This window comes from Aquarana catesbeiana, linkage group LG07 (assembly GCF_042186555.1).
Source record: "Aquarana catesbeiana isolate 2022-GZ linkage group LG07, ASM4218655v1, whole genome shotgun sequence".
Lineage (NCBI taxonomy): Eukaryota > Metazoa > Chordata > Amphibia > Anura > Ranidae > Aquarana > Aquarana catesbeiana.
In genome coordinates this window covers 308,045,846-308,058,564 of record NC_133330.1, presented here as the reverse complement: position 1 = coordinate 308,058,564, position 12,719 = coordinate 308,045,846, and positions in this window count along the sequence as shown.

Here is a 12,719-nt window from a genome sequence, read left to right as displayed (position 1 = left end):
AAATCACTGCTCCGTTTTTAAAACTTTTTTTTGCATTAGTACATGTCCCCTGGGGCAGGACCCAGGCCCCCAAACACTTTTTATGGCAATAACTTGCATATAAGCCTTTAAAATGAACACTTTTGATTTTTCACATTCGTGTCCAATAGACTTTAACGGTGTTCACATGTTCTGCTGTGAACCGAACCGGGGAGTTCATCCCTTATAGGCACTGATAGATGGCTCTGATAGGCAGCACTGATGAGGAGGCACTGGCAGGTTTTATTGCTGGGCACTGACTGGCATCTACAATGGGCACTGATTTGGCAACCCTAGTGTCATGGGTGGTCATACCTGGTGGTCCTGGGTGGCATCCCTGGTGGTCTTATGTGGGCATCCTAAATCAGCACAGACCCCCCCTGTCAGAAGAGCTGCCGATCGGCTTTCCTTTACTCTGGACTGTCAAGCGCGAGTGAGCAAAAGCCAATACACGGCTTTTCCTGTTTATACCATGATCAGCTGTGATTGGACACAACTGATCATGTGGTAAAGAGCCTCCGTCAGAGACTATTTACCCAGATCAGAGATGCATTGTGTCAGACTGGGGGGCGTGCGATTGCGGGTTATCCTGATCAATGTCATATGACGTCCGATCAGGATAACACAATCACTTTGCCGATGTCATATTCTTATATGGTGGGTGGGAAGTGGTTAAGGTCACCATCAAAGTATATCAAAGGTATCAAAGTTTATAATTGTATAACAAGGGTTTGATAAACTAGAACTTTAGAGTGCTAAATCTGAAACCAATCAGCTTTCAGTTTTTTTTCAAAGCTTAATTGAACCAGCTGAAGTTAGAAGCTGATTGGCCACCATGCACAGCTCCACTAGATTTTGCACTCTCCAGTTTTAGTAATTTAACCCTCAAATATCAAAGTAAGAATATGTGCCTTTATTGATGCTCTTCTTATACAAATCCATGAAAATGCAAAACCCACTTGAAGCAGGTCAAAAACAGATCTGGACGGAGCCAAGTGCAGATCAAATGCCCATGAATTCTGATTCATCTTAGAAGCATCTCAAACTGATGCCATCAACACAAGCACAAACCCATAGACACAGGCCTTAAGGAGGATAACTATCGGAATACCTTCTGCTATGGACAATAGTCAATGGATTGATTATTCCTGAAAGTGATAACCTGGGAAAAATTTGATCATTTATTGTAGCGTGTAGGGCCACCATTAAACAGAGTTAAAAAAATAGGGACACCGGCTGTACGCTTATATGTGGCAGCTCGGCGTTAAAGCCCTCAGCCATCCTACCACAGTGTAAAGGGACTAAAGGTACAGCAACGCTCCAGGAGTCAAACATTGCTCAAGCTAGCTAAAGATCTCCACACCTGAAGTGATTGTAAAGCTCCCCATTTTTTTTTTTTTTTTAATTAAAATAATAAACATGTCATGCTTACCTGCACTTGAGCAGTGGTTACTAATTTAGGAATACCCTACAATATCATACAAACACGAGTGAACTAAAGTGATCCTTCTGGCTCCTGTTGATAGTGTGACCATATTGCTGTTCCGTTATGAATAGGTTTTTTTTTTTTTTTTGCTAGCATTGTTCTGTGCAGGAAAAAACAGAGTGTTTTTTCATAGTGACATTACAGCGGCTGAGATATTTTCTCCTCGGTGTACGAAGAAAACACAGCACACATTATCGTGTCTACACATCTTGTTACTGTTAATAACACATTAGTCGTCACAGCAACGAAAAAACTCAGTTTTACCGTTTACTGCGCGTCAGTCCCGAGGTGAGAAAGCTTAGTGGGCTTTCTGCATCCATCTATTTATACCCCTGACTAAACTATCATGTGTAACTGTACTTCAGACAGAAATTCCAAGAAGGGCAACTGTGGAGAGGAAAATTGTGCAGACGGAGAGAATAGGCTTCTGATTTCTCAAATCAACCTGTTGGGTTTCCAATAAAGTGTGCAAAAATTAAAGAGAAATGCTGATTGGTTTTTATGGGTTACAAAACATGCCCTTTGCTAACCCTGGAGGTTGAGAGTGTGGGGTAACATACTGTATGTAAACATCTATGCCCCCACTACAAACAAATTGCCACTGCCCCCACCTACAACTGGCCATTGCAGCAAGGAGCACATGGAAGGGCGACGCAAGCCAAACAAAACCAAAGAAAATTACCAGCTCAACTTACCGACCAGTGGCGGCTGGTGCTGTATATTTTGGGTCGGTGAGTTGGTTGGTCTGTTGCTCAGTCTATCCACCCCCCGTCACTAGCTCGTCCCCCCACCAGCTCCGCACTTACCCCATCTAAGTCACGGGCAGCTTCGGCACCTTCCTGCGTCTCCTCCTCCTCGGCGTCAGGTTCCTCCCTGCGTCTCCGGCTTCACGGCAGCTTCCGTCTCGGCGGCTTCCCTCCTCCTTCCCTCAGCAGCCAATACGATCGCTTCTCCTCTTGGCCAAATCGGGTCTTAAGGCCTGCTTTCTGATTGGCTGGGAGGAGAATCATGAAGACAATAGTGAATATTAATTTGCTATTGTCACACAACTGGGTGGGCTCAGGGTGCAGTTCTCTGCTCCCCGGGCCCACCCTTTTTTGAAGCCAATTAGAGGCTCAGGCTCTAATCATGTGCTTTAAAAGAAAAAAAAAACATTGAAATCCATGCATCCGGAACCCTGCATGTATATTAGAGGCCGGGTTGCATGGATTAGTGGGGCGGCGCCCCTGCGCTCCTTATGGACAGGCCGCCACTGTTACCGATCAGCCTGCAACCAACTGATTTATCCCGTCTAACAGTAGGCATTAAAAACAGGGGTTAATTTGCACAAATTTGCAAATACATGCATAAGCTGCAGAGCCACTTCACGGCACCCCAGTATTATCTGCAGTCCTAACTCTAAATTTTGAGAGCCTCCGTAGTAGAAGCACATGCATTATAATAGATAGGCAGAGGGCAGGTGAGTCTGGAGGCAGGGAACCCCTCCTTAAAAGCACAGGGGTGCACTGGACACCCAGCATATACTGTAGCACAATGGCAGCAAAGGTGTTCAGTGCACCTCCTCACCAGTATTCCAACAGTACAAACAAATGGTCACTGCCTCCACCTATAACTGGCCTTTACAGCAAAGAGCACATGGAAGGGCCACGCATTTCAAACAAAACCAAAGATAATTCCCAGCTCAACTTACCAACCAGTCTGCAAACAACTGAATTATCCTGTCTAACAGTATGCGTTAAAAACAGTGTTTATCTATGCCCCCACAATCCATAATTGGTTTCAAATCAATAATGCAGTTTTAGGGTCTATTGACATGTGTTGGTGTGTGCGTTATGCCCTGTATAATGTGAGCAATGGTGTGTGTTGTGAAGGGGGCTGAGATGCATTGTTTCAACACATTGCTTTGTTTACTTTTTACTACTTTTTACTTTATCAAAGTGACACCAAACAATTCGTTCAACTTTATGCACTGCGGTGCAGTAAGTTGCGTTGCTTAAAAAATGCATACTTTTTTCCATTTTAAATGCCACTTTATGCAACAACATATCTCCATCTGCTCAGACAGTATGGTCAACTGCTGACTTGGCAACATCCACAGAGAGCTTAACTCTTTCACAAGACACAAGTTGAATCCAACGCATTGGATTTACTGCTACAAGGTGGCCGTTCTGTGCAGAATCATGTATATATACGTGATTCTGCACTTCTGGGTAGGGGGGTGTACACTTCTGCTGATCATCGAGGAGAGAGGCTGGACGAAGCTCTGCCTATGTAAATATGGCAGAGCTCCATCCTGACAGGGGGGGAGTGATGGATTTTTATTCCCTGCAAAGTAGGGGAAAAAAATCCATCACATCCCTTAGTAAAAGCACCTCACACAGTACCACACAAACACAGTTAACCCTTTGATCGCACTAGATGTTTAACCCCTTCCCAATCAGTGTCATTAGGACAGTGACAGTGCATATTTTTAGCACTGATCACTGTAATAATGTCACTGGTTCCCACAAAGTGTCAAAAGTGTCAGTTAGTGTCACAATGTTTGCCGCAATATCACAGTACCACAATAAGTCGCTGATCCCCGCCATTACGATTTTTGAAAATTTTTTTATTGGATGTGTTTTATAGCAGAAAGTAAAAAATATTGTTTTTGTTTTTCTAAATTGTTGGTTTTTCTTGTTTATAGTGCAAAAAAATAAAGAATGCAGTGATGATCAAATACCATAAAAAAAAGCTCTATTTGTGGTTAAGAATGCTATTCTGATCATCACTATATGGGGAGCATTTTCCTACTGACCATTAGTGTATGGAGAATTCATTGGTTTTTTAAAGAGTTTCACCCGAGACCTGAAAATTATTTTAGGGGCTCCTCTTGGGTAAAAAGGTTAAGGGAATCTATTTTAATGTAACTTAATTGTTCAGAATATATCAAAGTTTAAATGAATGCTACAATGTACTAAAAAAATCCAAATGCTGGATGCTGCCATTATGGATAACAAACATATAAGTAAACCCATTCATTTATAAGCTTTAGGCCCGGTTCACACTGATGCATTTTGAATTTAGCGCGATTTTGACCTGATTGCGTTGCGAATCTTCTTGCGAATTCATTACGTGTTTGTTGCGAATTTACTGCGATTCTACGGGAATGAGTCATTTTGGGAGGTGACTGCGATTTCTGTCTGGCCAATGGAACCCAAACTTCCTGTTCTCTTCCTCGTTTTTGTGGAGTGTGTGGAGGAGAAGCTGGAGGTACCGAATTCGCACATATGTGAATCATCAATGCGATTCAAAAACGATTTACATTGATGTCTATGGAGACTAAATTCGCAACGCAGTAAACTCGCACCACGAATGTGATGCAATTTTTTATCGCATCACATTTGTAGAAGAATCGCAACGCATGTATGTGAACGACCGTCATTGAAAACAATGACTTTAGAGATGACATGCGAATTTAAAGTGTTTTTGATGCATCGCATTTGTTATGAACTCGCATCAATGTGAACTGGGCGATCAGTAATTTTTATCAGGACCATGACATTATGGCGGACACGTTGGATAATTTTGACACTTTTTGGGACCATTGGCATTTATACAGTGATCATTGCTATTAAAATGCATTGATTACTGTAAAAATGTCACTGGCAGTGAAGGGGTTAACACTAGGGGGTGATCAAGGGGTTAATTGTGTTCCCTATTGTGTGTTCTAACTGAAGGGGGGAGCGCTGTTCATACTCTGTGTGAACAGACGATCTGTCTCTTCTCCATTCAGAGAACTGGAAACTGCATGTTTACACACACAGATCCCGGTTCTTGTTGTGCCCTGAGCGATCGCAGGAGCCCGGCGGTGATCGCGACCACGAGGCACTCGCATCGGCTCCGCGGGCGAGCAGGGCGCGCGCGCGCCCCTAGTGGCCAAAAAAGGAAGCGACATAACATGATGGCAATTCGCGCAGCCGAGCCATGTTGCCGCAGTACAACTGCGGCGGCTGGTCAGCAAGCAGTTAATGTAGGTGCAGGGCAATTTTAAGACTTCTATATATATTGCCTTGTGTTTTTTTTAGTAATAAAACGTTACTTTTTAATTTGTAATACCTTCAACTCCTTTTCTGTTTTACTCTCTGAAGAGTATTCAGGGCTTTGGAATATTTTCTACTTCTAAGTGCATGACATTGTATCACATTGCTCGATGTGAGAGATTTTTCAAGGAACTGTCTACACTCTTCAATCAGCGACACCTTTATGACATTCAAAACACAACTCAACTCTGTTTCAGTCACTCATATACTTTGACACATGATGACATTGTTCAAGGCTGGCCCGCAGTCAAGAAACTGCCTATCACTTCTTCTTGAAGGGGGGCTTTGGGATTATTATTTTTTTCATATTTTTCAAAAATAATTGAATTTCTTTAAGCCCCTGGCATTGGATTAGTAAGATACTACATTTTACCAAGTATTACAAGAACATAAAAAGCAACTCTAGTGCAAAAATCAATACCTCTTTTCACACCGTTATTATGATGACTGTCTAACTGTATTTTGTTTTCTTCCTCTGTATTTTGTTTTTTTTTTCAGAGTTTCCATACTATATATCATGTCTCTATGGAATATACTGTATGGGTTTTCATCTAAATACAGCATTGAGTATTTCAGTATAATGTCACAAAATATAATATACTGTGTGTGACAACTGACATGTATAACGCTTAGGTGTGAGCGTATCATTCTGTGCTAGCTGCCATTTGTCCCCTACCAGCATCCTGCAGAGAAGGATCCTTAAACTTGGATAAATAAAACAATTGCAATAGATAGATCGATAGGCATGCACACGGGGTGTGCAGGTGTGTCTGGGTACACTCTAATCACCCTGTGTGATGCAGATTCCCCCAGCTGAATGCCCCCCCCCCCCCATGGCAGCTGATGCTACAGAGAGGGACTGGGTGAGGAATCTCTGTGCTCAGTTCCTTTCTCCTTTCTCTTTCTCTACCCAATGGGGCTCCTAACAAATTGTAACAAAATAATAAAAAAAATTTTTTTTTTTAAATAACAGAATAAAATAATAATAAAAAAAAACTACTGACACCAATCTCTGCCCTACTGACACCGCTCACTGCTCTACTGACTGACACCATCTACTGTCCTACTGACACCAGCCTCAGCCCTACTGACACTTCCACTGTTCTGCTGACACCGTCCACTGATCTACTGCACATGTGTGTTTGAGCTTTGGGGTGCACACCCTAATGCAATAGGCTGAGCACACCTATGGATAAACCTTTTAAGCCGGACATAGACGGTTCAAATTCTGAACCTGCTGATTCAATTCGAAATATGTATGGGCAGGCTGATTACACCCAAGGCAATCGATTGATCAACTTGGGTACAACCAGCATGTCAGATTTTTCATGAGATTATTAGTCATAGTCATAGTCGCTAGCAGGAGGGATTTCCCTATCAACGCTGCCTGGTGGAATTGAGTCATTTTCTTTCCTGCAGGAAAAAGAAAATCGCTCCATCTATGTCCAGCTTTAGGTCTATCTGTTGATATTGTTCTACATTGTTTTGTCCTTTAACCCACCCTGATGAAGGAGGAGTTGTTACATACATAGATACATAGTTGGTAAGGTTGAAAAAGACGCATGTCCATCAAGTCCAACCTGTGTGTGTGCTTTTATGTTAATATTACATTGTATATCCCTCTATGTTGTGGTCATTTAGGTGCTTATCTAATAGTTTTTTAGGAAATTATCGATGCTCCCCGCTGAAGTTGTGAGTCACCGAAATGTGACAGATCTACTTATTGATCTTTTATCAAGATCAGTGATCTCCAAACTGTGGCCCATTGCTTGCTTTTATCTGGCCCTTGGGACACTACTTCACCAATCAACACCAATGATGGGGCACCATTCCCCAAAATGACACCATCATTGGTTTCCTATTTTTTTCATTGATACCAATAATGGGGCACTGTTCCTCCCATTAAAACAAATGTTGGGCCACTGATGTCGGGGCATTTTCTACTCCTACTGGCCACAGTCCGACCCACCTCATGTCTAAAAGGACTGTAAATTGGCCCTTTGCTTAGAAAGTTTGGAGACCCTGATCAAGATTAGGGATGAGCCGAACACCCCCCGGTTCGGTTCGCACCAGAACCCGCGAACGGACCGAAAGTTCGCACGAACGTTAGAACCCCATTGACGTCTATGGGACTCGAACGTTCGAAATCAAAAGTGCTCATTTTAAAGGCTAATTTGCATGGTATTGTCCTAAAAAGGGTTTGGGGACCCGGGTCCTACCCCAGGGGACATGTATCAATGCAAAAAAAACTTTTAAAAACGGCCGTTTTTTCGGGAGCAGTGATTTTAATGATGCTTAAAGTAAAAAAAAAAAAGTGAAATATTCCTTTAAATATCGTACCTGGGGGGTGTCTATAGTATGCCTGTAAAGTGGCGCGTGTTTCCCATGTTTAGAACAGTCCCTGCACCAAATGTCATTTTTAAAGGAAAAAATCTCATTTAAAACTGCTTGCGGGTTTAATGTCATGTCGGGTCATGGCAATATGGATGAAAATCAGTGAGACAAACGGCATGGGTACCCCCCAGTCCATTACCAGTCCCTTTGGGTCTTGTATGGATATTAAGGGGAACCCCGCACCCAAATTAAAATAAGGAAAGGTGTGGGGCCACCAGGCCCTATATACTCTGAACAGCAGTATACAGGCGGTGCAAACAAGACAGGGACTGTAGGTTTGTTGTTAAGTAGAATCTGTTTGTAATTTTGAACATTTTTAACGTGTTTAGCTCCAGCCAAAAAATCTTTTCTAAGCTTTTTGGAAAACATAGGGAAGGGTTATCACCCCTGTGACATTTGTTTTGCTGTCTTTCCTCCTCTTCAGAAGATTTCACCTCACTTTTTTGTCCCAATGAAAAATGTTTTTTGAAAATTTGGGTTTTTTTGTGGAACAAGGATTGGAAAGCATCAGTGGAAAGGAGAACTTGTTTTCCCATATTAACTCTTACAGGAGAGAATTTCCCTTCCTAGGGGTAGATTTCATCTCACTTCCTGTTGTCTCCTTCCGTTTGCAAGTAGGAGTCGTTTGTAAGTTAGATGTTTGAAAGTAGGGTCCTGCCCTATATACTCAGCAGAAATTTGGGCCTTAGGTGTTGCTGTGGCCACAACACTGTAAGCCCTCACAGGGCCCTGCTGTGAAATATTAGATCAAGAATTGTAATTACATGCCCCTGTTGAACAGGAGCTGAAAAATTAGGCCTTAGGCACTGGTGCTGGTGCCACAACACTGCAACCCCTCACAGACACTCTAGTTGGAACGCAGGAACGAGCCCTGCTGCAAATTATTGCTTCAAAAATTGTAATTACACGCCCCTGTTAGACAGGGGCAGAAAAATTGGGCCTTAGGCACTGGTGCTGGTGCCACAACACTGCAACCCCTCACAGACACTCTAGTTGGAACGCAGGAACGAGCCCTGCTGCAAAGTATTGCATCAAAAATTGTAATTACACGCCCCTGTTAGACAGGGGCAGAAAAATTGGGCCTTAGGCACTGGTGCTGGTGCCACAACACTGCAACCCCTCACAGACACTCTAGTTGGAACGCAGGAACGAGCCCTGCTGCAAAGTATTGCATCAAAAATTGTAATTACACGCCCCTGTTAGACAGGGGCAGAAAAATTGGGCCCTAGGCACTGGTGCTGGTGCCACAACACTGCAACCCCTCACAGACACTCTAGTTGGAATGCAGGAACGAGCCCTGCTGCAAAGTATTACATCAAAAATTGTAATTACACGCCCCTGTTAAACAGGGGCTGAAAAATTGTGCCTTAGGCACTGGTGGTGGCGCCCAGAACCAAAAATGTTCTTACAAGCTATCAGCGTGATGATTGAGGAGGAAGAGGATAATTACTCAGGGATAGTCACTCAGCATCAGCATAGGCAGTCTTTGAAGGGATCTGAGATTTCAAAAAAAATTATTCGGTTACATCAGCATCAGGTGCTTGGTAGCTGGTGGTGATCCAAGACTCATTCATTTTTATGAAGGTCAGCCGATCGACCGAGTCGGTGGACAGACGCACCCTGTGATCGGTTACCACGCCTCCAGCAGCACTGAATGTGCGTTCCGAAAGAACGCTGGATGCAGGACAGGCCAGTAGCTCAATTGCATACTGTGCAAGCTCTGGCCAGTGATCCATCCTCAAGACCCAGTAACCCAGAGGATTTTCGGTGGGAAAGGTGTCCAAGTCTGATCTTGCCCCTAGGTATTCCTGCACCATGTAAAACAGACGCTGGCGATGGTTGCTGGAACCGATCATACCTTGGGGCTGCGGACCAAAAAATTGTCTGAACGCATCGGTCAGACGGCCACCTTCTCCACCGCTCCTTCTTTGACTGACCGAAGCCTCAGCAACACGTTGTCCAGAAACAGGAGTTTGTAACCTCCCAGTCTCTGGGAACGCGTTGCACAGACCTTTCTGCAAGGCCTCCCGAAGATGTTTCATCCTCTGCTCCCTCTGCGATGGCAAGATAAGGTCCGCAACCTTACCCTTGTAACGTGGATCAAGGAGGGTTGCCAGCCAGTATTGGTCCTTCTCCTTGATACCACGAATACGAGGATCCTTACGCAGGCTTTGCAGGATCAGGGAGGCCATGCAGCGTAGGTTTGCTGAGGCATTCGGTCCGGAGTCCTCTGGGTCACTAAGAACGACATGGTCCGCAGCCACCTCCTCCCAGCCACGTACAAGTCCATGTGTTTCTTGGGACTGATCCCTTAAAGACTGCTGCTGATGCTGAGTGCCAGGCTCCACCTCCATACTGACACAATCTTCCTCCTCCTCCTCTTCCTCCTCGTCCTCTTCCTGTGTGATCGGCGGGCACGCAGGAACACTGTCTGGATAAAGGGGGCCTTGAGAGCTAAGGAAGTCCTCCTCTTCCTGCCTCTGTTCTGCCTCAAGTGCCCTGTCCATTATTCCACGCAGCGTGTGCTCCAACAGGTGGACAAGGGGGACAGTGTCACTGATGCATGCACTGTCACTGCTCACCATCCTCGTGGCCTCCTCGAATGGTGACAGGACAGTGCATGCATCCCTGATCATGGCCCACTGGCGTGGGGAAAAAAAACCAAGCTCCCCTGACCCTGTCCTGGTGCCATAGTCGCACAGGTACTCATTGATGGCCCTCTGCTGCGTGTGCAGCCGCTGCAGCATGGCCAACGTTGAGTTCCACCTGGTGGGCATGTCACAGATTAGGCGGTTCTTGGGCAGGTTAAACTCCTTTTGGAGGTCCGTCAGCCGAGCACTGGCATTATATGACCGGCGGAAATGCACACAGACTTTCCTGGCCTGCCTCAGGACATCCTGTAAGCCCGGGTACCTGCCCAAGAACCGCTGCACCACCAAGTTAAGGACGTGAGCCAAACAGGGCACATGGGTCATTTGTCCCTGTCGGAGGGCAGAGAGGAGGTTGGTGCCATTGTCGCAAACCACCATTCCTGCCTTAAGTTGGCGTGGCGTCAACCACCTCTGAACCTGCCCCTGCAGAGCTGACAGAACCTCTGCCCCAGTGTGGCTCCTGTCCCCCAAGCACACCAGCTCAAGCACCGCATGGCATCTTTTGGCCTGCGTACTTGCGTAGCCCCTTGAACGCCTACGGAGCACCGCTGGTTCCGAGGAAGAGGCCATGGAGGAAGAAGAAGAGGAGGGGGTGGAGGAGAGAGGTGTGTCACAATCAGCATTTTGGAGGCGTGGTGGCGGAACAACCTCCAACACTACTGCACCTTGTCCTGCATCCTTCCCAGCTGCCAGCAGAGTCACCCAATGCGCCGTGAAACTTAGGTAACGTCCCTGTCCATGCCTGCTGGACCATGAGTCAGCGGTAATATGCACCTTACCGCTGACCGCCCTGTCCAGCGAGGCATGGACATTGCCTTCCACATGCCGGTAGAGAGCCGGAATCGCCTTCCGTGAGAAAAAGTGGCGTTTGGGTACCTGCCACTGAGGAACCGCACATTCCACAAACTCACGGAAGGGGGCAGAGTCTACCAACTGAAAAGGCAGCAGTTGAAGTGCTAGCAATTTTGCCAAGCTAGCATTCAACCGCTGGGCATGTGGATGGCTGGGAGCAAACTTCTTTCGGCGGTGCAGCAGCTGGGGCAGGGAAATTTGCCTGGTACAATCTGACGTCGGTGTACCAAAAGCAGATTGCCCACAAGTACTTGGCTGTGACACACCTAATTCTACACCTTCATTCCTCTCACTGCAGGTCTCAGAGAGGACTGAAGGTCTAGTGGGGTTGGAAATCTCAGCTGATGAGGAGCAAGGAGAGATCCTCTTTGTTCTTTGGTGTGGGTCTTTTAGATACGCTTGCCAACGAACTGCATGGCAGGTCAACATATGTCTGGTCAAGCATGTGGTACCCAAGCGGGAGATATTTTGGCCACGCGAGATACGCTTGAGACATATGTTGCAAATAGCAGCGGTGCGATCTGATGCACTCGTCTCAAAAAAGGCCCACACCAAAGAACTTTTTGAATAACGCGCAGAGACTGCAGCGCCCTGCACATGTGGAGCTTTGGGGTGTGATGCAGTCAATGTGCTGCCCTTAGGCTGGCCCCTGGAGGGCATCCTGCCTCGTTGGTGATGTGCTGCCGCCTCCTCCTCCTCCTCCTCCTCCTCCTCCTCCTCCTCCTCTCTCCTATCAGGCACCCACGTTGAGTCAGTGACCTCATCATCCCCTCCCTCCTCATCACTGGAGCAAACCTGGCAGTATGCTGCAGCAGGGGGAGCATGACTGCCAGATTGCTGTCCTTCTTGGGCACCCCCTCTGTCCGCGCTCATGTTACTGCCTTCATCGAGCTCAGTATCGTCATCAGAGCCTTCCAAACGCTGGGCATCCTCCTGGAGCATGTACCCAACACTGTGGTCAAACAGTTCGAGGGAATCCTCATGAGGACATGGTGGAGCTAGGGAAGGAGTCACTGATGACATTGAGCTGAGGGAAGAGGCCGCTGCTTTGCCAGACAAAGCACCCTGGGCATGGGTGAGAGAGGATGAGGAGGATGAGGACGGCTTGGTCATCCACTCGACCAAGTCTTCCGCATGTTGCGGCTCAACATGGCCAGCTGCCGAAAAAAAGGCCAAGCGTGTCCCATGGCCACGTGCTGATGAGGATGCACCGTCTCCACGACCAGCACTAGACAC